A 17,396-nucleotide genomic window follows, 5' to 3' on the forward strand; every position below is an offset into this window, starting at 1 on the left:
TAAAAGTTAGTTATTTTCGTTAAAGCTGCTTTGGTTTTCACTTATAGATTAATTCTTTGAGTGTATTCAGACGTATCTGACTTTAGTTAATTGAATTACAACCAGTCAGTGGTGTCATCTTGACCGGAAATAAGCGTTCATTGAATAAATATTTCCGCATTACGTAAGTGCTCACAAAGTTACATTACTCCTAACCGTCCCGTGACCGGTTCACTAGCGTAAGCGAACGAGACCGCACGACCACACCAGTAGTGCGTTCAGTTACAGCGAACGTTCGCTATAGTTCGCGAACGGTCGCGAACGTTCGCTATTGAACGCTCGGTTCGCAGCGAACGTTCGCGAACCGAAGCGAACCCTCTCGGGAGGTAGTTCGCTAGCGAAACCAAGATGGCGGATATATAAGTTGTCGTTGTTGTTCAGTGTAACTTCGATATTTTTTGTATTTTTTTGTAGTACATAGAATGAATTGAATTATAAACAAAGTGTATAGGAGGTTTGGGGGATTTCGATAATGACGTCAAGTTTGCGCATGTTCCAGTTTCGGCCGTCAACACTGCGGCCATTCTGCTATTGTTTGCGTTTGATGAACCGCATCGTGATAAGGTTTCAATCATATTCGCGACCCTTTTTGAGAACAAAAAAATACTCAGAAATTGAAATTCTTTCAGATTAAATAGAATCCAATGAACGGACGAAAACAAACAACAAATTGATTATTTTTATGTAATCAACATAAAGAAACTGATTTGAACCTATATGTCTGTAAAAACTTACCTTGTTACAGATTAACTAAATCCTCTTGATACATGTAAATGTTTTATTTAATTGTTCACACCAATATTGACACTCTTTATTTCAGCATTTTTAACCACCCAGTGTTTAATTGCTCCTTTGTTCATCACAAACCGATTATCTCGATATGATCGGATACTGTCCAGACAATTACTAAGAAAACAGGGTGTCATAAACCCAGGGACCTATACTTGTTTGTCTCTGTATGGGGTCATAAACCGCAGGTGTCTGGTCATTAAACACGATTTATGATACCTCCATGTCATCTCTTGGCATGTTAAGCCAAAAACTTAACAGTTGCTTTAATAAAATATTTGAACATATTTAAAAAAATAGACGTACATTTGTCCGAAATGGATGAACAGGAACTATTAAGTATATACAGAGACGTAGATAACACGCTTTATTATATAAAATGGGTGACCTTCCAGTCTCTGTTATTTACGTCTCTGGTATATATATTAGCCAGTTTAAACCAGAGACCTACGTCTCTGTTTAAACATAACAAAAACGTGTTTAATAATAACAATACATTAAAAATATTGTGGAAATTTACTGCTACACAATTAACGTATTTAACGGGTACCTGCAAATAAAACTTTGAAGTGAATGTGGACATAAATGAGATCAATTTACCATAAATAAAAAATCGTGTGCAGGGAACACATCGGGTTTCAACAAAATGGCCATGCCAGGATACTAGCAAAAGAAATAAAACATCTATTATCGGTCATTTAGTATTAAATGACGCGACCATTTACGTAAGAATGATTCATTTCAAATCAACATTATTTATTTCAACTAGTACGTTGTTGTAGTGTTGAACTTGAACGGTTAGTAAATTTGGACTGGCATTCGTACGTCGATCAGTTTCAGGGAATTATTATATCTTTTCAATGTGTCATTTATATTTGTCTGATTAAATTATAATTAAATACTTAAACAGTCAAGATGCGATGTCCTGTGTGTGTGTACTGCGAAAAATAAAAACACGTTATATGACGAACTTTAACAAGACAAAAGCTGATACCGTTTCCTTTGTTATGAACTCGTAGCAAGTGGTTAACTCATACGTCACTTCCGGTTTAAACAAAAATGTCGACTCGATCACGAAGTGCGAAAAATCGGCATAGTTATCGGCTGTATACTCGCTGGATACGATGGTTTTAATCGAATTATGATATGGAAATGCATTTAAACTTTATAATCTCCCATAATATAGGTGTATTTCAGGATTTTTAAATCGGATCCGTTGATCTTTAAATATCGTGCGTTACTGCAATGTTCGAAACATCATCGTGAAAACAAGCAATCGCGTTTGATCATAATATGGATATAAAATACTTGGGTAAAATAAATGTATAGATTTATGGTATAACAAAATGCCAGAATTTTATCGCTCATAACACTACAAAAGAGTTTTCAATATACATGTACATTCAAAGACAGTTCAATTCGCAAAATATGCATGTGTTTGTTTCCATTTAAATGCTAAAATTTATTAATATTTTCATTAAATGAAAACGAAACAAAAATTCATTCAATGTAAAAGAAAGTTACAATTTCATTTGAAGATTGAAATGTATTGCGCTATTTTAGGGCTTTATTTTATAACTGATTCAATGCACCTCTTACACTAAATTTCGATCGCTAATGAAAAATAACACTATCGCATCCACACCACTTATAATTATAATAAAACTATTTTAGGTTTAATTATTTTTGAAATATCTTTTATTTAAAGTCTTAATTTAAAAAAGAATACGGGTATTTATAGTTTTGTTTTTTGAAATTATCAGTATTTAGTCTTCCGACGACCTTTCCTCTGATACAATATTGTAATTCGCGATTTCCTCCATCAAAATCGCAATCAATTTTCTGGGAGCCGCCATCTTGAAGCGTTCGCGCCGAACTTATCGTTCAATAAGACCGAATCGGAAACGAACGATCATTGGCCAACGTACGCTGTAACTGAACGCACTACTGGATACGACACTTGAGTTCGAAAATGGTTTGGATCGGTAAAAAAAACATTGCCGCCAGGGAAGGGGGAGTCTTTTTCCTTATATTAATATAGTAAAAAAGCTTGTGAACACTCTAGAAGTCACATGTTTTGCCTAATAATCATGAACTTTTGTCAAAACATTAGTTATGTGGATGTTTCGGACGAGTTTGAATATGGTCGTGATCAGTGGAAAAACATGGCCGCCAGGGGGTGGGGCAGTTTTGTTTATAGGTATATAGTGAAAACATGTGAACAGTCTAGAAGACACATTTTTTGTCCAATCTTCATGAAATTTGGACATATCTTGGAAGGGTTCAAAAATGGTTCAGGTCTGTTAAAAAACATGGCCGCCAGGGGCCATTTGTTGTTCATTCTTCATGAAACTTGGTTAGAACACTTGATATCTTGGGCTGCAAAGAACAGGTCATTTGTTTTTATCTCAGGTGAGCGACTTTGGGCCTTTCAGGCCCTCTTGTTTGCGAATTAAGTTTCGGGCGGTGCGTTATGGTGCATTTCTTAATTTAGCGACGTGTGGTGTGAAGAAACGCAGTAGCTCCCGTAATTACCAATCTCATTTATTTGCAAACACAAAATCATGATTTAAAATAGCAAATATGCAAACGGGCATGGCGCATAGGATTACCTTTTATAAATGTCATGGTGTATATATTGAACCTGATACACGAGATACGTCATCAAATTTAATATGCATGCTTTGACATTGAGAAAAAACGGACTATATGCGTAGTACGGGATCGCTGATTGATAAATGTGCTAAAACTTTAACATATGGGCCGTGCTCTGTGAAAAGGGGTCTCAATGCATGTGCGCAGTTTGCACAGGCTAATCAGGGACGACACTTTCCGCCTTATCTTGACTTTTGCTAAAAAAAGACTATTGAAGCGAAAATATCATAAAATATCATAAAAGCGGAAAGTGTCGTCCCTGATTATTTATTGCTTTAGTAAACTTATTAAATTTTTACCAAACCTCTACGTCATTTCTACAAAGGGTCACATGAAATCGCTATCCATTCCCAGTGTGCTGTATATTTTGTATTTGTTAAAAAGTCGCATTTGTCGCTGTTCTAGGAAAACAGCGTGATTGAATTTTCGCGCGATTTGGGCATATTATATTTTAACGGCGGCTTCCTGATACATTTTCTGCGAAAATACTAGATATTGTAACCAATTATAAGGCATAGCTATGGTCTGTGCTAAATTCCTGGAAAACCATTGGTGAAAATGTAGCCGCAAAACTGCGTATTGTTTAGTTAACGGGTTTTTAAGACTAGAACAATGCGAATTATAAGTCGCGTATACTATGATCAACGGTAAACTTCTGGCAAAACGTGAAGTTTTAATTTTCCTTCATATCAATGTCCATGTCTCCTGAAAAATAAGAAGATATCTGACTCACGCGGTTTTCAAAAAAGGGCTAAGATTTTTTAGTCGTTTGATAATGTTCATATGCTTATTGCAAAATAAACATTTTTTTTGCAGCATTAAAGATTTGTGAAGAAAAGACGTATTGTGGATTGTCAATATTGTTGAATTTATTGAATTTGTGTCTGTAGATTAATATTTATGTTCATAAACTCACTTATTGTTACACTATGCATAGTTAAACGAAGACTTTAACAGAGGACCACGCCGAAAGGTTGATTTCAGTTTTTCTGCAGGTATCACAGCGCTAATATTGAACGATACTAACTGAAGTTGTTTTGGTGCGAAATACAAGCATGATTTCATGAATAAGCTCTTAACCCAAAATCCCAACGGCGTCACACATGATATGTATATACTCTATATATGAGCCTCGCTCTGGGAAAGGGGTGTTAAATTCATGTGCGCAAAGTGTCGCCCCAGATTAGCCTGTTCAGTCCACACAGGCTAATCATGGACGACACTTTCCGCTTTTATGATATGTTCTGTGTAAAGAAAGTCTCTTCTTAGCAAAAATACAATTTAGGCGGAAAGTGTCGTCGAAAGTGCACAGGCTAGTCTGGGACGACACTTTACGCACATGTATTAAACCCCATTTTCACAGAGCGCGGTTCATATACTTTCAATGGGTTTAATTTACTTTATTTATGCACACAGATACGCGTGTAGCCGGTTTGTACTTTATCATGTAAGGTACTCGAGGCAAGTTAAATTCTTAAACATTTGAATGAACGTGTACGTGTTGAAGAAATTGACAAACACCATGATATGATGCTTTCTTTTCTGTTCATTTCAACATTGTTTCGTTATAATAAAACGACGGTCGTTTCATGATATTTCGTTGCAGTCCTCTTCGGAGAATCTGAAATATAATATAATGACTTTAGTACATGTATACGGTGTACAAATATTTATTTTATTAGCTCTCTTGGACACGCAGGGCTCAAGGTGAGCTTTTGTAATCACCTTATGTCCTGTCTTTTAGTAAAATAAAAAAATTGTATCGCCGTATTTGTGGTATTCCAAAACAAAATGACAAAGAAACTAGAATCAAAATACTCTGCATGCACCGTTAGAACAATGATTATGTTATCGTTTTATAGCATAGTAATGCGCAATAAGCGACTCAGTATTTTTAAAAATAACCAAACTATGTACAATTATGCAAGTGGCAGTTTGATATTATAGAAACAAGGGCGCAAAAGGTCAATCCCTATACACCGAAACTGTGCACCTTAACTCTCTTTACGAGCTGTTCTTCAATGACTTAATCACATAAAGTGTGTTTGATGAGATTAGATCTATGCTCCGAAACAGTCAAATCTGTACGGGGAGGTTGACCTAACAAACGGTTGTCTATTGAAATCTGACCTCAATGTGAGCAGTTATGAGATTAACGATTACAACGAATCGACATCTCTGCATTGAAGCTATAGGTTTAATTTGAGCGATAACTTACGTCGTTCGTGGTGAAGGAACAAGACGATTCCGTATGGAAGCTGTACCATATAATTTGTGTTATAAAAAAAACACCGTATGTTGTGAAAGGAGCAGTAATTCTATGTGGAAATAAAGATATGATGAATACTTGCCATTATGGACGACCACCATAACCTTTGCAGCAAGATCTATATGGATCGTTTCACGTCTTTGCGCCCTCATCATGTTCACGACCTTTACAGACCGATTTGCACACACAGCGATTGTCATCCACTTAAACGGGATATAGAAAGCGAAAGTTGCGCAAGTCATAGAGGCATATCGATGTAAGTAAAGAAATATTATTTTTATATCAGATTTTTTTCTGTCGAAAAAACTACGTTCAGGAGTATGGATGCGTAGAAAAATAATTTCAAGTGCGACGTATCTATACTGGTTAGAGAGTAGTTTTCGGACGAAAAATATGTTTTTTTCTTGGATTTCTTCGTTAATAATAAGAAATATGTCATGACAAATTTACAGATATTCTGGGTTCGTTTTCTGCAAGTGAATATAAACAAAACAGTTGTTCATGTGCGCATGCGTATGTACGAGGTCCGTATTTGGGGTCAGTAAAGGGAAGTGATTTCACACTGCACAGGATTATTTTCAGGACACTTTATTAACTTAGGTAAATGAATAAAATTTAAAGTTAAAATGATACTTTTTTATCTGAATTGTTATTATGACTTGAATATTTTTATTTAAGGGTGCAAAATGTCATAAAACTCAAAGAGCCAATATAACGTAATATTCATCAACACTTTAATGAATAAACATGCTAACAGATACAGCTTAAATAAAGATAAATATAAAGATTTTATTGCAATATATATAGTATTGTGTTACATTACGTTAAATAGAACGTTCAGTTTCTAACGATGTGATAGGTTGTGTTTTAGCAAGTGCAGTTTTCGGTTTATTTTTACGGAATTTTTAAGAACTATTGCCAAACGCTATGGCTCCTTCCATAATCGTTGCATAAAAATCCAAATTTGATTACCTTCCTCTAAACAAATAGACACGCAGAAACAAAAAGGACAGACAGACAGACAGACAGCACATCGTCTTCATGCTTAAATTCACAAATTATTTTCTGTCACGTAACTAGGCATAACAACATTACATTATATAACAAAAACTAGTCATTGAACAACAGGGTCTGAAAGGCCCAAAGTCGCTCACCTGAGATTCAAAGGAACTGACCTGTTCTGTGCAGCCCAATATGTCATTAGAACAAAATGTTCTTACCAACTTTCATGACTAGTGAACACCCTGGCAGCCACGTTCTTGAACAAACCAGAACCATTTTCATACACATCCAAGATATCATTTAAACAAATATTCTGACAAAGTTTCATGACGTTTCATGAAGCCATATAAGGAAAAATGCCCCGCCCCCTGGTAACCATGTTTTTAAAGCAACTGGAACCAAACTTGTCCAAGATATCATTGGGACAAATCTTCTGACAGAGTTTCATTATGATTGGACAATAAATATGGCTTCTAGAGTGTTAACAAGGTTTTACTATAGTAATATAAGGAAAAATGCTACGCGCCCTTGGCGGCCATGTTTTTCCACCAACCGAAACCATTTTCGAACTCATCCAAGATATCATTGGTACAAATCTTGTGACCAAGTTTCATGATGATCGGACAATAATTGTGGCCTCTAGAGTGTTAATAAGGTTTAACTAAAGCAATATATAGCCATATTAGGAAAATGAACCGCCCCCTGGTGGCCATGTTTAAAACAACCGAAACCATTTTTGATCTTATCCAAGATATCATTGGGACAAATCTTCTGACCAAGTTTCATGAAGATCGGACAATAAATGTGGCCTCTAGAGTGTTAAGAAGGTTTTACTATAGCCATATAAGGAAAAATGCCCCGCCCCCTGGCGACCATGTTTTTCAACCAACCGGCATCATTTTTGAACTTGTCCAAGATATTATTGGGATGAATCTTCTGACCAAGTTTCACGAAGATCGGACAATAATTGTGGCCGTTATAGTGTTAACAAGATTTCACTATAACCATATTTAGCGATATAAGGAAAAATGCCCCGCCCCTTGGCAGCCATGTTTTTTAAGAAAAGGTAACCATTTTCAAACCCATCCAAGAAATCATTGAGACCAATCTTCTGAACAAATTTCATGAAGATTGGACAATAAATGTGGCCTCTAGAGTGTTAACAAGGTTTTACTGAAGCCATATATAGCCATATAAGGAAAAATGCCCCGCCCCCTGGTGGCCAAGTTTTTCAAGCAACCGAAACCATTTTTGAACCTATACAAGATAACATTGGGACAAATCTTCTGACCAAGTTTCATGAAGATCGGAAAATAAATGTGTCCTCTAGAGTGTTAACAAGGTTTTACTATAACCATATAAGGAAAAATGCTCCGCCCCATTGCGGCCATGTTTTTCAACCAACCGGCATCATTTTTGAACTTGTCCAAGATATTATTGGGGTTAATCTTCCGACCAAGTTTCATTAAGATCGGACAATAAATGTGGCCTTTAGTGTGTTAACAAGATTTTAATATAGCCATATATAGCCATACAAGGAAAAATGCCACGTTTACCATTTTCGAACTCATCCAATATTTCATTTAGGCCAATCTTCTGACCAAATTTCATGAAGATTGGACAATAAATGTGGCCTCTAGAGTGTTAACAAGGTTTTACAAAAGCCATATATAGCCATATTAGGAACAATGCCCCGCCCCCTGGTGGCCATGTTTTTAAAGCAACCGAAACCATTTTCAAAATCATCCAAGATATCATTGGGATAAATCTTCTGACCAAGTTTCAAGAAGATCGGAAAATAAATGTGGCCTCTAGAGTGTTAACAAGGTTTTACTATAGACATATAAGGTAAAATGCCCCGCAACCTGGCGGCCATGTTTTTCAACCAACTAGCATCATTTTTGAACTTGTCCAAGATATTATTGGGTTCAATCGTCTGACTATGTTTCATGAAGATCGGACAATAAATGTGGCCTATAGAGTGTTAACAAGATTCTACTATAGCCATATATAGCGATATAAGGAAAAAAGCCCCGCCCCTTGGCAGCCATTTTTTCAAGTAAACGTAACCATTGACGAACCCATCCAAGATATTATTGAGACCAATCTTCTGACCAAATTTCAAGAAGATTGGACAATAAATGTGGCCTCTATAGTGTTAACAATGCAAATGCTGACGCCGCACGACGGACGACGCACGACGGACGACGGACAAAAGGCGATCACAAAAGCTCACCATGAGCACATTGTGCTCAGGTGAGGTAAAATTACAAATACAGATGAATGAATTCGAAGTTGAGAACACGTAGTTTCTATCAAGGCGGTACTGAAGTTTATTGAACAGTATTATTAAGAATTGTATTTCTTTTAACAAACGCTTATTTAATCAATTAACACACATTATAAATTATTGATTTATCACATGCAACTATTAACTTGTGGAATTTATATACAGATGAATTGATATATAAAATTTACGGCTTATATATTTGATTTTATTTTAATTTTATTTATAAGTAAAAACGTAGAGTCGTCAATATGACTATTCGACGCCATCATCTCCAATCACGCCAATGTTTTATTGATAATGTTATTGTTAATATGAAAAGTTTCACGTGTAGTTGTTGTTACAATAATAATGAAGTTAAAAATAAACAAGCCATACATTGGAAAGACCTGGGTTATAACGAACGTACTTAGGTGATTTTTTTTCTCAATTTTAAGTTTTTCTCAATCTTTGAGATCAGTATGACCATCATGCTAAATTTGATGGTCAAAGATGATTGAGTTAGTATTGAGTCTGACTTAAACCTGAGTTTCAGGAAGAATATGTGCAGGACTTAGTATCTTGAGTTTCCTCTCAGCTGAGTTGGAAATATAGGTAGGCTCTCTCACAATCTCAAATCTCAACTACAAGAATATGACGTGAAATAACGAGCTCATAGTGCCATTACATGTATTTTTTTAAAGTTTAGCAGTGAATCGCTAAGACCAACTTTCATAGCCACGAGCTTTTCTGGGAATGCTATTCTATGCGTAGAGGTTACGTCAGTGCCTTCCCATTAGCCTGTGACTCCGATCCATGTACGAGACTGCCCACTATGGAACGGCAAAACTGCTTCTATTTGAAAGAACTCTATATGTTTGGTCAGTTAGCATTAAGTTTATAAAAGCAGGCATTTTATGTGTCAAGTTTGCTTTTCGTATTGTCCAGTTTTAATTGAGCCAAATTTGAATTGTGTTTTGTCATATGATAAATTGTGTTATGTCAATTAGGCGTAATGCGTAGTAACTTTGACATACTGTTAGGTCAGGTTAATTAAACGTTTTTTGAGGCAAAAATCACATATATGGCGTATAATTATTACTATCCTGGTTTCAAATTACATTTGGTTGAGGGACAATGGTTGGATATGCATTCTTATTGTATCCTTATAAAATAGTACTATTCTAAAACAATTTAAACAGTAGATTGATATTTCAATTTTAATGGGCGCTGTCCTAATTTTATTGCCAAATCAATTAATTCCCACGTTGAATGTTTTAAAATTGAATTTATGTTATCTGCTAACCTCGTAATATCTTATTAAAATGTACAGGACGTAATTAATGTGTTTGCGATTTAGGCAATTTCCCCATTTGTTGTGAATACTTTGCTGCAATTTCACATATATTGGTAATATATTAAAATATTTGATGATAACATTTTAGTTCTGTAGTTTTTCGTAATGAATCGCCTTCGCTATGATTTGATAGGTTTATCTTAAAAGACATGTAATGTACTTTAATGATCGGTGCCTTTTTGATGTTATATTAGGCGAGTCGGATATTGCTTATGAAAAGGTTTGATTTGATATCAAAAGTCATCAACCCATATTATGATAAATGGACCGTGCTCTGTGAAAAGGGGGTTAAATGCATGTGCGTAAAGTGTCGTCCCAGATTAGCCTGTGCAGTCCGCAAAGGCTTATCAGGGACGACACTTTCCGGTTTTATGGTACTTGTCATTTACAGAAAGCCTCTTCTTAGCAAAAATCCAGTTTAGGCGGAGAGTGTCGTCCCTGATTAGCCTGTCCGGTTTGCATATGCACATGCATTGAACCAACTTTTCACACAGCACGACCAAATATATATTATATTGTATACATAACATTTTCAACTAAAATAAATAAACAAATGACATTAACGCATATATGGTACGCAAATGGGCAAATGATGTGCAGATCATTGGATCTCCATATGTTACTCATACTAAATATTTGTATTAACTCTCTATATCATAAACATAAAGAACGTAACATGCATTTATTCCATAAACAACAAAAAAAAGCTTTAAAGCTAAAAAGTGTAACTTATCGGGAGACTGGACATGCTTGAAGTGGGTATGCACGATTTTGATATGTGTTAAATTGTAATATATTGATAAAAATATGTTACAATAACACACAATAGGCAAGAAAAAATATACATTGAAGACGAATTTCATAAAATGCAGCAAAGACAAATTAGCGCCCCGAGCCGATTGTGACGAAGATATTTCTTACATATTTTCCTACAATAACCGAAGCATTCGTCTTATTTATTAGGATCGGTGTTAGTGTTCGTGTGTCGTATGAATAGAAATCGTTGCAGGAAATTAAAATGATCCGTAAAACTAAATTCAGATTCACATATCGTACATGCATGATATACATACTGTCGAATTCGACCGTAGAGACATTTTAGATTTCAGAATTAAATATCTGGCTTATTTCGCATTTTCGACACATGTTCTTCTTAACTTTTATTTTAATTTATATTGATAAATATGTATAGTAAGTTTTTAACACATTTTATATAAATTCATAATTAAACAAGAGCACCGCCTTGCGGGTGCAGACCGCTCATCTATTTTCTTTTTAAAGGTGAAGGGACTCTCATTTTCAATCACAAAGGAGGGAGGAGTGGAGTGAAGAGGGGTGTGTATAGTGTGGGGTTGTGGACATTTATTACATTATCTTCCAAAAAAGCGAAAAAAAAAAAAAAAAAAAAAAAAATCGGGGGGGGGGGGGGTATAGTGTGAGGGTGTGGTGATAATTTGTGAGATGATCTTAAAAAAAAAAAAAAAAAAAAAAAAAATCAAAAAAAAATTTGGGGGGGGGGGGTGGGGGGGGTGGGGTGGGGGTATAGTGTGAGGGTGTGGGTGGTCATTTGTGAGATGATCTTATAAAAAAAAAAAAAAAAAAAAAAAATTAGGGGGGGGGGGGGAGGGGGGGGGAGGGGGGGGAGGGCACGGGGGATGGTTAATGGGTGAAGTCTATTGTGGTATGTCAGGTAAGAGTAGTTTCATCAAAGTATCAATCAAATCTAATCATAAATAAAGAAGTTATGGCAATTTTAGCAAAATTTAATAATTTGACCTTGAGAGTCAAGGTCATTCAAAGGTCAAAGTAAAATTCAAGTTGCCAGGTACAGTAACCTCATGATAGCATGTAAGTATTTGAAGTTTGAAAGCAATAGCCTTGATACTTCGAGTGGATCGAAACACAAAATTTAACCATATATTAAAAGTTACTAAGTCAAAAAAGGGCCATAATTCCGTAACAATGACAACCAGAGTTATGCAACTTGTCCTTTTACTGTACCCTTATGATAGTTTGTGAGTGTTCCAAGTATGAAAGCAATATCTATGATACTTTAGGGGTAAAGTGACCAAAACATAAATCTTAACCAAATTTTCAATTTTCTAAGTATAAAGGGCCCATAATTCCGTCCAAATGCCAGTCAGAGTTACATAACTTTGCCTGCACCGTCCCCTTATGATAGTTCATAAATCTTGCAAGTATGAAAGCAATAGCTTTGATACTGTAGGAATAAAGTGGACCTAAACACAAAACTTAATCAAATTTTCAATTTTCTAAGTATAAAAAGGGCACATAATTCTGTCAAAATGCCAGTCAGAGTTACATTACTTTGCCTGCACAGTCCCCTTATGATAGTTAGTAAGTGTTGCAAGTATGAAAGCAATAGCTTTGATGCTTAAGGAATAAAATGGACCTAAACACAAAACTTAACCAAAATTGTCAATTTTCTAAGTATAAAAAGGGCACATAATTCTGTCAAAATGCATGCCAGAGTTATCTAACTTTGCCTGCCCAGTCCCCTCATGATAGTAAGTAAGTGTACCAAGTTTGAATGCAATAGCATTGATACTTACTGAGAAAAGTGGAACTAAACGCAAAACTTAACCAAAATTTGCAATTTTTTAAGTACAAAAAGGGCACATAATTCTGTCAAAATGCACGCCAGAGTTATCTAACTTTGCCTGCCTAGTCCCCTCATGATAGTAAGTAAGTGTACCAAGTTTGAATGCAATAGCATTGATACTTTCTGAGAAAAGTGGACCTAAACGCAAAACTTAACCGGACGCCGACGCCAACGCCAACGCCAACGCCAACGCCAACGCCAACGCCGACGCCAAGGTGATGACAATAGCTCATAATTTTTTTTCAAAAAATAGATGAGCTAAAAAAATCGTGCATATCCGCTTTAAATTAAAAAAACAAATACCAGTATTTAAATATAGAACTAAATAATTAGGAAAATTAGAAGTTTAAAAAAATTCGTGGAAGGTAAATGGACTTTTGTAAAAACTAAATGATATTGACTTTCTGGAATATATTAATCAATATGATATTATTGTATTAAGTGGAACATGGACCAACAAAAAAGAGTGCAAAATTTAAGCAACCAAAACTTTTAAAGCACACATGTTTATGAACTTTTTGCGCTAAAAAAGGCCGACAAGCCGGAGTTATTTCTTTTTTTTTTTTTTGTACCTCTATAAAAGTTAATATATCAATAGTAAAAGTCAATGATTTTGGCAAAATATGGTACAAATTAGAGAGAAGAATGTTAAATTTTATTTAAAATGTGTACATTCCACCATCGAATCAAAAAGTCTTGAGAGATGTAGATTTTGATTTTTTCGAATAAATTGAGAATTTCATAGAACAATATTGCACCTTATTGTAGGAGATTCAAATTCAAGAACTGGCTTATTATCAGATATATTAGAATACAATAAACATTTAGATGATTATGTCAACGTTAATACAAATGCAAATGAACTAAATTTTGGACACATTCCGAAGCGAATGAACGAAGATCATACGACTGACTGTCAAGGCCGAGCATTCATCCCTTTTGTGCAAATCAAATAACCATATCATAGCTAACGACCGTATGCCTGGAGATAAAGCAGGTACACTTTCACCTCTTAGCGTAACCGATTATTTACATCATGACACATACCATTGGAATGTCATTTATGAATTTGAAACACTTGATTTGACCGAATTCTCTGATCATGCTGGGCTTTATTTTAGTTGCTAATAGAAAACAATATTAACTTCCAAAAACAAAAAGAAACAAAACAACAAGAAATAAAAATAATATTTGATAGTAACAAATCACAAGAATTTAATTTATTAATAGATGAAAATATACAATTATCAATCATTAGTTTTACTGAAATTAATGTAAAGTACCAAACTAACATTCTAACACAATATTTACACGAAAATAGCATTAAGATATTTGGAAAAGAATTAACAATTTATAACAATAAAAAATCGCTCCACAAAGCGCCATAACGGTTTGATAATACTTACTCAACTGCAAAATGCAACTTCCGAAACGCAAAAAATTTTTTTTAATAAGAATAAGTCCAACTCAAACAGACAACAATTTGTGCATAATAGAACAAAATATAACGCTATTCAAAGACAAGCAAAATATAGACTTAAGATTAATGAAAGCGCACGGTTATGTAACATTGCAAAAACACAACTAAAAACGTTTTGGAAAACATTTAAAAAAATCTATAAACCTTATATATAAATACAGATCAAGCGCACATTAACGAAATCTTTAATGATGTAAATGTCTTAATCGGGAACGATCCATGTGATAATATAGATAATGACATAAATGAACAAAAATTAAATAGACCCAAACCGAAAATGAACATCTTGATTCACCAATTTCAGAGTCGGAAATATATCAGGCAGTTTTCAAACAAATAATGGCAAATCTAGTGGACCCGATAATATTTCAGATGAAATAATTAAAATAGCACATAATTCTATTAAACCGTGTCTCACAACTATATTCAGTAACATTTTTGATGCCGCAAAATATCCTGATACCTTGGCAATGGGTTACATCAAACCAATATTTAAAGGCGGAGACCTGAGCGACGCAAACAATTATTGCGGAATAACATTAAATAATATTCTTTTATCAAAGATATATTATAAGGTTCTCTTAAAGCTACTGACCAAATGGTGTGATGAAAATAAAATTGTATCTGACTTTCAATCTTAAACTCCGGTAACAATTATCTTGCATTTTTATTGATTATGCTCAATGTTATGACAGTATAAATCGTTCTTTACGATGGTTAAATTTAATTATCGCACAATTAAGATCTAAAATGGCTTCCGCACTCAAAGCCATATATACATCATTGAAATCAGCGGTTAGGCTAAACAATCAAATATCTGAAAACATCAATTCATACTCTGGTGTTAAACAAGGCGACCCGTGCTCAAGCATCCTATTCATGATGTTCGTTAATTACATAATTGAAACTATTGAAAATATTAATTCTAATATTGAAGGAATCATATCGATCAACGATATACAATTCTTGTTATTATCTTATGCCGATGGTCAAGTCCTATTTTCAACTTTCAGCCCACATCAGCCCAACTAATCTAAAATGACATTGAAAACAATTGTAATAGATGTATATTGAAAATCAATAATAGCAAAACAACAGTTGTTATTTTCGAAAAAGTAATCGACAAACAAGTTTCAGCTTTATTCTATATGGTGAAACGTTAGAAGTCGTTACATCATTCAAATACTTGGGTGTAACTTTATTTAAAAACCCCGACACCCCTTATATGTAATACGCAAATTACACATATTAAAATTTTGGTGTAAATTGATATTATCATAAAAATAGCATATGTATTACTGTTAAATGACACAAATCAAAACATAACGTACAACAAAAGAAATTGGGCTTATCAAATGAAATCAATATGAAATCTCTTATGAAGCGAGTGCTTCGGGACTCGAAACCGGAATCCGACGCTTACGTTGCTAGTGCTCAGACCGGGGATGAAACCCTGAACCCAGTCGCTAACAAGGCAAGTGCTCAGACAGGGGCTCAATCCCGGGATCCATAGCTTACAGGGATAGTGCTCAAACCGGCTCTTGAAACCGAACACACAATAGTTTGAATATAAGGGTACTAACAGTAATAAAACGGTAAAGATGAAACGACTTATCTAATTGGTTAAACTATGTTGTGGTCCAAACTTAGTAAGTTGTTTCCACAACTAATTAAGTTGTGGCCTCAGCTTAGTAACTTGCGGCCAGAAGTTATTAAGTTAAAGGAACAACTTATTATGTTGAGACCTCAACTAAATAAGTTGTAGGAACATGCTATGAGTTGTGGCCACAAGTTAAGGCCTCAACATTTTATATTATTTTAATCTCTTTTTGCGTTCATCAATGCTATAAAATGTACATCATTGAATTATTCTATCAGCAAAAGTTTACGTTTCGTCAATTTACCTTAAAAAATACATGGCTACTGCTGTAGGTGGATGGTCCACGGCCGTCCACAAACTCAAATGACCATATATGGAGAAAAAGGCGGGACCAAACCAAATAGGCTTGCAATGCGCATGCCCGAGCATAAGCGCTTGTTAGCCATTTTGAATTGTTTGCGTGAAAAGAATGTGCTACATTTATTGGATATTTTAATATGATGAATATTCTAGGTAGAGACTTTGGATAGTATTATCATTATTACGTCAAAAAAACTCAACAATTGTATTGACTTGTTGACACAAAGAAAAAGCTATTTCGAGGTTGTTATGACCATTGAATCGCTAAGTTTGAGTAAGTAGGTCAAAGTTTATTGATCATGACTTTCATATTAATAATGTATATCTAGACTTTAGTAAAGGAATCTTTGAGTAATATTAACAAGAAATATCTTTAAAAAAGATATACGGTGTTGATTGTGGTCGATGTTTATGAACGATCAAAAGTTATCTCTATGAGATAAAAAGTAGCGGATGCCTTTTTTCTGCGCAGTTGTTAGCTACATCATAAGCAAATCAATTACGGGGTGTTGCGCCAGATTTCGTGGCTTATTTTGCTTTATGTGATTACTCAGATATCTATATTTACAGAATAGAAAAACACAAGAAACATGAAAATAAACGAGTGCATATAGGTCAGCCGGCAATACTCGAATCTTATTTAATTGCATAATAATAGTATAGCGAATTATTGTGGTCATGCTTAATAAACTGGTCTAAATGGATAAATATTTCTAATTAATTTTATCAAAATTGGTCCTTATCATGCAAATTTTGAAACCATATTAAAAATCGATGATTGACATACCACAATAATATCGCCGAATATCTTTATTTAGTATCTTTCTGATCAAAACAGACTTCAAGTGCACAAAGTTTACGAGACGGCGTTTATATAAAGATTTCTGCAACTGACCGCAAACTGACCTTGATACCTTGCGGATTGGAATGCAATGCATTACAGTCAGTACGTTATT

This window comes from Dreissena polymorpha, chromosome 9 (genome assembly GCF_020536995.1).
Source record: "Dreissena polymorpha isolate Duluth1 chromosome 9, UMN_Dpol_1.0, whole genome shotgun sequence".
In the NCBI taxonomy this organism is placed as follows: Eukaryota; Metazoa; Mollusca; class Bivalvia; order Myida; family Dreissenidae; genus Dreissena; species Dreissena polymorpha.